The sequence below is a fragment of the Grammomys surdaster genome, unplaced genomic scaffold (genome assembly GCF_004785775.1).
Source record: "Grammomys surdaster isolate TR1022 unplaced genomic scaffold, NIH_TR_1.0 806, whole genome shotgun sequence".
NCBI lineage: Eukaryota > Metazoa > Chordata > Mammalia > Rodentia > Muridae > Grammomys > Grammomys surdaster.
Window position 1 is genome coordinate 1043393 of NW_021605225.1, and position 10957 is coordinate 1054349.

Genomic DNA, 10957 nt, shown 5'->3' on the forward strand with positions numbered 1-10957 from the left:
TCTTGGACTATTGTGAGACTCTCTCATCCCAATGATATTAATGACTTTAGAACATTAAATGTTTTCTTTTCTCTTTTAGGTAAGATAGAATAGGTTGCTGTAAGCTCCCGAAAGCATCGCGAACATCCAGGAGGCCCTGTGCTCTGGGGAAGGAAGTCTGCCCCTTTTGAACATTCCTTCTCCTTGAGGATTCTAAAATATTTTCCTTCTTCAAGTTGCCTCATAGTTAGATGTTTCAGGAGGTTGGGGATTTAGTTCAGTGGTAGAGTACTTGCCTGGCAAGAGTGAGGGTCTCTAGCTTGGGGATGGGGAAGTATTTTAGTATTGCTTTTCTTATTAGCATGAAAACTGACTCTAACTTATATTGCTGCTAGAAAGATGGCTCAGTGGTTAAAAGCACCGATTGTTTTTCCAGAGGTCCTGAGTTCAATCCCCAGCAACCACATGGTAGCTCACAACCATCTGTAATGGGATCTGATAGTGTGTTCATATTAAAAATAAATAAATAAATAACATATTGTTAAATCTATTTCCTCATATGTCAAGCCATGAAGCTTTGAGCAACGCGTTGAGGAAGGCACCCGAGCTGGTACTTGTTGGTTTGTGTACAGCTGGATTGCATCATCTTGCCTGTTTAGGACCTAGACTTCGATCCTTATGCTCCCAAGTTTATGCAAAGCTGTTGCTGAGCATGCTCACGTTCGTGTGCTTACGTCACTGGCTTCTGTTGATTAATTTATTCTGAAAGAGGATCTCATTTCCCTTCCCCTTAATTTCCCTCTAATTAAATTAACATCTCTAGGACTTAAGAGACAAACCCGAATGTAATGTTAGCGGGCAATTTTTCCAAAGGCAAATCAAGAAGAACAACTTATACAGTTACCCGAGCTGCTGTTATTGTATAAGAGACTTGAGCTTAAAGAAATTCCATCCCCAGGACTCTGGATCAGGTGTTCCCACATCCATTGGCAAAAACAGGGCTTAAGGGTGGGAGAACAGAACTAAATTGCCCCTAAAAATGAGATGACCAAAAGCAACAGGTTTTTCCCCGTTCTTTCTTTTTTCTTTTTCTCCCAGTCCTTTGAGGATGGCTCTCCCTGACAAAAAAATCAGAGAAAAGCACAGCTTCTTTCAGCTGTCCCTTTCTGTGGGTTTTCCCACACAAAACTATGCCTAGGCTGCCGTTCCCCACTTTGTTATTATGACAGGAAAAATGAATTTCTAATGTGTTTCCTCTACCAGCTGCGAGTACCTTGTGGATCTTCCATCACCACGCACCAGGAGGAAAATGAGGCTGGGACGAGGTTTGATGTTGGCTACTGGTTTGCTGTATATTGCTTTTACTATGTTTAGGTATGGGCCTTGAATTCCTGATCTTTCCAAGACTTTTATCATGAAGGGATGTTGAATTTTGTCAAATGCTTTCTCAGCATCTAGTGAGATGATCATCTGGTTTTCTTCTTTGAGTTTGTTTATATAGTGGATTATGTTGATAGATTTCCTATATTGAACCATCCCTGCATTCCTAGGATTAAGCCTACTTGATCATGATGGATGATTGTTTTGATGTGTTTTTGGATTCTGTTTGCGAGAATTTTATTGAGTATTTTTGCATTTATATTCATAAGGGAGATTGGACTGAAGTACTCTTTCTTTGTTGGGTCTTTGTAAGGTTTAGGTATCAGCGTGATTGTGGCTTCATAGAACGAATTGGGTAATGTTCCTTCTGTTTCTATTGTGTGGAATAGTTTGAAGAGAATTAGTATTAGGTCTTCCTTGAAGGTCTGATAGAATTCTGCCCCAGCCAAAAGGACCAAGTGAGGGGCGGAAGGGAAATGGTATTCCAGAGAGGTGAGGTTTGAGTGGCTGATGGCTCCTGAGCAACCCTGGCTCCCAGTTATAGCTCTGGGGTGTAGGGTAGTGGGAGAGGGTTCTTACCTGCTGCTCTGAGTGTAGTGGCTTCTCTAGGATGTCTCAGAATATAATATCTTCACGGGAGCAGACCAGCTAGGTGTCTGCCCCAGCCAAAAGGCCCATGGATAATTCTTGATACTTAGAGTCTTTCATACCTCATGCCACCGGGGCTCACAAAATGATATTCTATACACTAGTGCTTTAATGTGCTGGGTACTTTGCAATGAGATAGAGAATTAGAGATTAGCAGCTCTCCCTGAGTCCTCCACTCCCACTTCTCCCTGAGGTAGGTCATAGAAAGCAAAATTCCTCTTCTCTGAGATGGATCACAGAAATTAGAGCTTCTTCCTTCACCTCCACAGCTAACCATAAAGCCTGAGACTATCACCCTCTGTTAGTCTCTGAAGTACCTAAAGACAAATGTCTGTGTGACAAATGTCCTGCCTTAAAACCGACAAAAGAGATACCATATAGAGAAGCAATAAATGATCTGTATATAACGGTGGTCAACTCAGTTGGTAGAGTACTTGCTTGGCATGCACCATCTGGGTTCAGTTGCCATCACCTCCTAAACCAGGGTTGGTGACATAAGCATGAAGGCTCAGCATTCAGGAGGCAGAGACAGCAGAATCAAAATTCAGGATCATCCTTGGCCACAAAACAAGTTTAAAGACAGCCTGGACTATATGAGACCCTATCTTAAAAAAAGAAACAACAAGAAAAAAGCCCTAACAGACATTGCCAGAATTCTTTATTTTTTCACCATTAGATCATACCAATCATTTTCCTACCTGGTTGTCCATTTTTCTCAAACATAAGCATACAAGTAAAATTTTCACTGATGTAGAAATCTTTATTTCTAAATTATCCTGTTAAGTAGCTTTAAAGCTCTCCCTGGTTATTTGTTTATAAGCACCAATACACTTTTTATGAATTACAGTGATTAATCCAGATACTAGGTCCAATGAGCAAGGTAGGTCCCCAGAGTACAGTTATATTTCCTGGAAAGAGTAGGTGCATGTTTGAGATATGTGACCATGGCTACCATTTTCCTACAAGAACAGATCCAGTCTGAAAAGGAGGAAATACAGAGCTGAGAAAGTTCTGGAAAAGATGGAACCAGGAGCTTGGTAAGATTTCTTGAATCCTAAATTAAGCATCTATACCTAAAGAACCTATCTACCTGTAGTTTAATTTCAGGCAACTTCAGTTGGGTACGATGACTTTCAGCATGGAGAACTCTAACATATATTGAAAATGATCTTCCCTTGGAACATATTGTTTGATTTTAATTTAAAAAAAAAAAAGAAGAAACGTTTTACTCAGTCACTTTTTGTGATTTTCACATCAGGCAGTCTTGCTCATCTCCCCTTCCCCTCATGCCCACTCTTTGCCCTTGCAACCTGCCGAAATAAAAATCACACAAACAATACAAACAACAACAACAACAACAAGACAATGCATAGAAAACATCTCATCCTGGAAGCTGTAATGTGTCACAGTGTGTCCCATAGTTTGTCCTGAAGTGAAAATTTAAGGGTTCTTTGGAGAGTCAGTTGTGTTGGATGATGTTTTGCTGGAGCAAACGTATGAAGGAGTGTTTTCTTGAAGTGGACACAGGTAAAAGACTAAGACAGACTTGTGAAGGAACATTTCACTGATACAAGAGAGGTAGATAGAAGGAACATTTCACTGATACAAGAGAGAAGATGTTCAGTCAAAGCAAGCACGAGAACGGACACATGATGAAGGAGTCTTTGCTAACAACATGCTTGTATGGATCTGCCTTACATTATGTAGTTCAACTCCATCTGTCAGGACCCTGCAGACTCAGACCGACTGGATGCACGCGCTGAGGCAAGGCACGTGGAGAACCAGTGATGTCTGGAGGGTCTAAGTAGGACTCCATGGAGTGATGAAGACAGAGTTTGGCTTGCTGGTACAGTGTGCAACACTTGTGGGTCTCACATCTTCACTGATCTTCACTGAGAGAAGCACAGCCTAGAGAACTTCTCCTGGAGTTCCTCCTGGTCCCTCCTGCTGACTCAAGCTGAGGCTGAGGCCTGGCTGTCTCTGCTAGGTAGTGCCACTGCTGCTGCTGATTCCTGTTTGCTATCCCGACTCTACCAAACTGGACTGCTGGTGTATCCATGAAGTGTGAGTGGATCGAGCTGTCACTGCCTGCTAACCTGTGAACTGAACATTCCAGACAACACAGACAAGAGTTGCTCCAAAGAACCTTTCTAAACAGATCTCCTTCCCCTGTATCCTTTCTTTTCCACTACCTCTGGTGAGTTGTGGGCTATAAAGAATGTTAAAATGCTTAAGAACCATAATTAAGATTAGGATTTGAAAAAAATTAAAGTTATAAAGTTCCTGTGTGCACATATCTTCACTTGCAAATGTTCATTGTAATGAGACATTGGTCTGGTTCAAGACCTCTGGCTTCTGTGACATCATCAATATTGGATCCTCACTGGGACTCCTCCTGGTTATGTAACTTAAATCAGCCCCGTGGGCCCTCGAGTGCCTGGATGTCCAGGAGTTTGGAAGCTCCAGTCTCAGCCTAGTCACAGCCTGTGGACCCCGATCCTTCCTTCCCAACTCCTCTGTTTTTGGCACCCCAGCAGTAACTGGATTCCCAGGAGTCAGGGAGCCCTACCTTCTGCCTCCCTCATCTTAGGCTGTGTTTTCCCACTGCTGAGCGATGTCTCAGCACTTCCCTAAAACCCAGCAGTGACAACAGCGAACCACCTGTAGACACAGTCAAACAGTCAAGTACTCACACTTTTTGCCTCCCCCACGGTATTTCATCACTCCAGTGGTGGTGCAGAACATGGAACCACAGAGTGGTTTCTCATCAGCCCCCAGATTCTATTAGATGACTGGACTATAAAATCAAAATTATAAAATATAATGTACATTTGGGATGGTGAGGCATATGGACCTGTGGGTAGATTAGAAAGGTCTTAGAGTCGAGTCTCACAGAAGCCCACATGTGAGGGCTGAACCATTCTAGGAGTTGGAGGAGATGCAGCTTGAGGATAACTGGGCCCCAACCCTAATCCCTAAAATTCATATTTCCTAGCTAGTGCTAAGTCTTAGGCTTGTCATGGCTCTGTAATACTGGACCAGTGATTACAACTTAACTCAGGTTCCTGAAACTCCAAATTGAGGGTTACTGCTTCAAAATCTTTGGGGACTGACTTAGAAATGTGGGTCTTAGAGATTTCAGCCAGCAAGTGGGAAAAATTAGGCCGAGTCTCTATGATCAGGAGGATGTGCCAGCTGTTACTCACCTTGTAAATAACCTAGAAACAAAAGGACCAGAAACAAGGCAAGACCCTGACTCCCAACAACTCGTTCCTCATAACTTTCCTCAGCCTACCAGGCAACCTACTACCACTTCTACCAACTCAAGTCCTCAACATATGAACTTGTGTGAAACACCCCAGACTCACGCCTTAAAAGGTTAGTGTAGCATAAGGCTTGAGAATTAAGAACAACGCAGAAGAAATGAAACCAAGGGAGAAAAGACGGTTTTGCTAGGAGTCATCTAAGAACATTGGCAGCCAGCAAAGCATCTTTCATGGGTTTTGTAGTCTCTGATACTGACAGTGATTTTCAATTTAATACAAAATTTCTCTCCCACAACTAAGTTTTGATATGTCATGAGCATGTTTCTATACCAATTTGAAATAAACATTTGGTTTTCTTCAGAGATAAAGCCTCTGATAGGTTATTCAACCAATCCCAAGTGATCAAAGTTAAATGCATGTGCAAATGGGCAATGGTAAATAAACTCTGTGTGTGTGTGTGTGTGTGCGTGTGTGTGTGTGTGTGCCTGTGTGAGTGTGTGTGCCTGTGTGAGTGTGTGTGCATGCATGCTGTGTGTGACAATCAGAAGAAGAGGTCACGATTTTGAGAGGAAGTCAGGGGTACAGGAGTTAGGGGAAGGGGAGGAAGGATAGAATTATGTAACTACAGTACACAGATATTAAAGTTTCAAAAATAATAAAATAAATGTGCATATTTTCCACTTCTATTTTCTCCAATGTGCTGGGGACTGTCCTTTCTGAGGGACAGGAGAGATGTGGTAAATCAGGCTGTGGAAAATTGGCTAGACGCAATGAGATCTTTTTAGGGTCCTTGCTGCTGGAGGATAGTCTCTCAGATAAAGGCTCACACACCTCGCTAATCACTTCCACGTTCAGCATGAAAGTCCCCCTATGAGGATACATGTTAGTTTACTAATTGTTCTAAGGAAAAAATCTCTGCCTGTGATTCAACATTTGCTAAAATGATATTGCACTCAGGGAACAGGGAACTTGCTTTGCTCTGTCTACTCTCCTATAGGTTTTTTTGTTTGTTTGTTTGTTTGTTTGTTTGATTTGCTTGTTGAAGTTCATATTAAGAATTTAAGACTTTTAAAAACATATCTTGACTTAAAGATTGTCCAGGAAATCTTTTATTTATTTAAAGAAAACTGAGGTACCTGCTATAACAAGATGCTTCACCAAGCACACTGACAGAAGGAAGACTTTGACTCTGCTTTGATTTTGTGGTTTCATCTTTTTATGGCAGGAAACGACTAAAAAAATTCCTGAAGTGTTATAATATGTGCTGTTATGAACTCTTTGGTGGAAACTAAAGCAAATATCATAGTCTGGGAGATAATTATGGTGGTCTGTATCATCATAGCAAATACATACTTACTTATCAACTTTATTTTACATCAAGGTCTAACAGATAGGCCTCAGCTTTAAAAAGGAGGTTCCATTTAATGTTTCAGAGGCAAAGATAGTAAACGACAGAAAGCCTTACCTCATAGATACTGATGGCAGCCAGCTACTGGTCAATTGCTGTGATTCAGTCTTGCTTGATGCTAAAGCCTTGACATTAAAATAAACATTATGCTTTGTCTAAAAGTGTCTGCTATGGCTTCCTTCCTAAACTGCCTGTTATTTGCTCTTCTTTGATGATGTGTCATAATTTTAGATAAGGACTGGTCAAATCCGCCATTGATTAGCCTGACTTTGACCAACTTTGTGAAGGGGAATAAAACTATTATCCATTTCTGAGGACGGACATCTTCCTAGAGCTCACAGGTAGTTAAAACAACAACAACAACAACAACAACAACAACAACAACAACAACAGAAACTATACTTTAAAAAGCCAGCAGAACTCCCACCTGAGACTGATTGGCCAGCTGTCAGGCCTGGGTGACTGACTGCCCCATTGGCTGTGTCTCGGCAGGTGGCATTGACATTGACGGACTATGATGGATGACTGAGACACAGCCCCACCCCTCACCTACTTACCCATATGCATGACAGAAGGGCTCCCTTCCTAAAGCCCTGGCTGACAATGCCTCCTCTAAGTCTCAGAGTTTAGTTGTATAAAACCATTGCAGTGGGGCCAACAGAGATTCAGCTACAAGTGTGGAGCTATTTAATGAGTTGCTAATGTGAAAATAATTTTCTTTCCTAATTTCTGAATCCTAATTTAGGAATAAAGACAGGGCAGGAAGCCATACAACTGGCAATGACAGAAAGGGGCTTTCAGGAAAAGCTAAAGGGGCAAGCTTCTCCTGTCATGACGGGGCTTGGCAGGAGCTTGCTCATCCATCACATCTTCTACTTCCTTCTACTTCCCATTTCTCCTCATCCAACCCACATAACTCTGCATTTTCCTATGGCCCCATCTTTTATCTGAGCCAAACACTCTACCTTCTCCGAGAACTTTCTCAACTTCTTACCAATTTCTTCTCCTGCTTCTCCAGACCTTCCTTCATCCTCCTCATTCCCCCACCTTTTAATCTCTCTACCTAAAGAAAAACTCAGATAATATGTCATTTTATCCCAATATATCTGTCCCTGGGTTGGTCCACTTGGCCGTACTGCATATAAAGACCCTTAGTGCTATACAGGATATTGATACAACACATCAGAGCATAAACTCAAACGTACAGAAGTTCACATCTGGATTCTGCCACTCACTTGCTGTGTGACCTTTAACAAGTTGCTTAACGTCTATATACCTTAGTTCCATCATCTTTAGAATAAAGCTAGGATAGATAAAATGACGTATTATCTGAGCTTTTGCTTACCTGGGACACATGTGGTAGGAAATGAGCTAAAATTGGTATAGGGTCTCTCTCGAGTTTGCAGTTGTTAGTTTGGTTTGTGGGAATATAAAAGCATATGGCTTTGTTTATATGACTTTGTTTGAAATTTTCCATAATGAAGGACTTGAGATTTTCCATGACAATATTTAAAAGAGTCAATAACTCTAACTTCTTGATAAAGTTTCAGACAGTGTTTGATACCAGTAAACATTGTGCAGATATGAAATGTTTTTCTTACTGGTGCTCCTGGAGTCATCTCATCTAAAATGTATACTTACTACTAAGAAAATGGCAAATATATATATATATATATAATTATATATATGTAACTTTAAATATGAGTTCTTCCCCAGAATATCTTCCTCCTCCTCCTCTTCCTCCCCCTCCCCCTCCCCCTCTTCCTCTCTCTCTCTCTCTCTCTCTCTCTCTCTCTCTCTCTCTCTCTCTCAAATGTGCAGGCCTGAGGATTGTAGGCCATTATGTATGCTAGGTAAGTGCTCTGCCACTGAACTATATCCACACTTCTGCCCCGTGATTTTTTTAAGAGCCTTTAAGCAGTTTCTGGTTCCAGACTTGCCTTCCCCCCTTTTAATGGAGCCAGTGGCATGGAGATCAAGAGGTGAGCATGGCTGGAGCTAAGGGTGGTGAGGAATGTGAAGCTCATTCTGACCCTACCGTGAGATCACACTGGAAGGGAGAGACAGGAAGCAAAGCTGTTTTGGAGGTTACAGTAGTTCTCCATGTATCAGAGTATTTGATGAGAAACCAGCAGCAGTAAAAAGGGAAAAAAAACAAGTGGAAGAAAGAGAGAGAGAGCATGAATAAAGACAATACTGTCTCTTGGGGACAGAATGAGGACAAGGACTGAGAAAGACACAGGAACAAGATAATCCTAGGTCTAGGTAAATGCTTCACTTAGACCACAGTGTAATATGCAAAAATTGGATCAGTTTGGTTTTCAGGAGCTACATTTGAGGTACCTCAGACTATCCTTGGAGAACTATCAAGAAGCATGAAGATTTGTTAGATGTTGTGAGGGGCTCAACAGACTCAGTAACAGAAAGTTTAGAAGCTCAATTAAAAAACAAGGATAGATATGATTGACATTGCTCAGATGAAGTAATGAAGCGGAAAACATGTTTATGAGAGTTGCTCAATGTCATTAGCCTGCCAGGACGAGGTAAATCTGAATGTAGAAGAGTGAGTCTGGGAAGCAGGTGGGAGGGGCATAGGAGAAGGGTGGATAAGGACTGTCAAAACAGAAATCAAATGCAGACAAAACTACATACTCTCTTACACGCAGATGTTTGAACCATTTCTCTGAATGTAGAATAATGATCAGTAGTGTCTGGAGGAGGGTGTGCAGAGGGCAGAGGACAGGTCAGATAATGGGTGTCAAAACATAAGTAGCAGAAAGCCCTAGTGTTCTTCACAACAATGAGGTGAGCGCAGTTCACAGTGAGCCATTGTTTATTTTATGAATAACTCGAAAAGAAGTACTCAAAGACAACAGGAAATTATAATCTCAATTATGATGATTTGGCTAGTCTCTATGTATGATATAATGATGCACCATGAGGTAATCACACTATAATAAGCACACACAATTATTACATGTTAGTCAGCAAATATCTAAATGTCTAAAAAGACAGAAAAGCTAACTACTTCCCTTCTGCCACACCGAGGAAATTGTCCGAGCCAGCTTCACATTTGCTGATGACAGAAAGAAGAAGCATTTAATCACTATATATTTCAACCATGTATAAAATTATCACCCTGTATCCAGAAGTGCATACAGTTAAAACAATGAATAATAAACAATGTTTAAAGAAGTGATGATTTGCCTCAACTTTGGGTTTTCTGGTTATTGTTGTTGTTTTGTTTTTCTTATTTTTAGGACACAATCTGCAAAAACTAAATCTTAAAGTGGAAGATAATTAGAAAAAATAAGATAAAGGAAAATCAAAGATTTAATGAAGACAATCTCCAATATATCACTGCTGAAATGCAGTTGAATCAAGTGAGATTTAATCTGGGAAACACATAACACATAACAAGATAGCAGATAACAACTGATAAGAATATATAGATGGCACTCTGTCTCAGAAATTATTCCTCTACTCATTAACAGCAGTAAGAAACCATAGCACAGGAAGGAGTAGATGGTCACATCCAGTTTCTGGTTTGATTAATAAGCTGCAGCTTCTCTTTTCTGTTTTTAGGGAGCCTTCCTGTCATGGCGTGGTCCCTGGAGAACCCTTGCCTACAAAGCGATAACATCTGGTGCCCATTATTCCCCCAGATCTGCTGTCATTACTCCATATGATAAGCCTGGCCAATTGCTGTGGGCAAGGGATTGCGACGTTCCCCCCATCCGGGCTCTGGAGCTGTCACTTCTGGTTTGTGACCCCCACTAATTTGCCACCACAATTTCCAATATCTGCTAGAATTCCACAAGGAAATCTTGGTGCCTTGCAGGACCAATAGACTGTGTGGCTGGACAGAAGGCTAACCCTGACCATCAAAAGGAGAAGTTTATCAATTAGCTCAAGCACACGCCTTCGCCTCCGACCTGCCACACTGATGAAATCGTCAGGGACAACTTCACATTTGCTGGTGTTGAAAACTGAGAAGCATCCAGGGAAAGGAAAGAAAAAAAAAGAAAGAAAGAAAGAAAGAAAGAAAGAAAGAAAGAAAGAAAGAGAGAGAGAAAGAAGAAAAAGAAAGAGAGAGAGAGAGAGAGAGAGAGAGAGAGAGAGAGAGAGAGAAAGAAGAAAAAGAAAGATGTACAGAATGACTTGTCATTTCAGATGGTAGAAGAATACATTTCAGATGATGGAAGAATATTTCTGACCCTGAAAATGGCAGTTACATTACTTGATAGAATTTGTTATTATTGTCACTGGCTGCTGC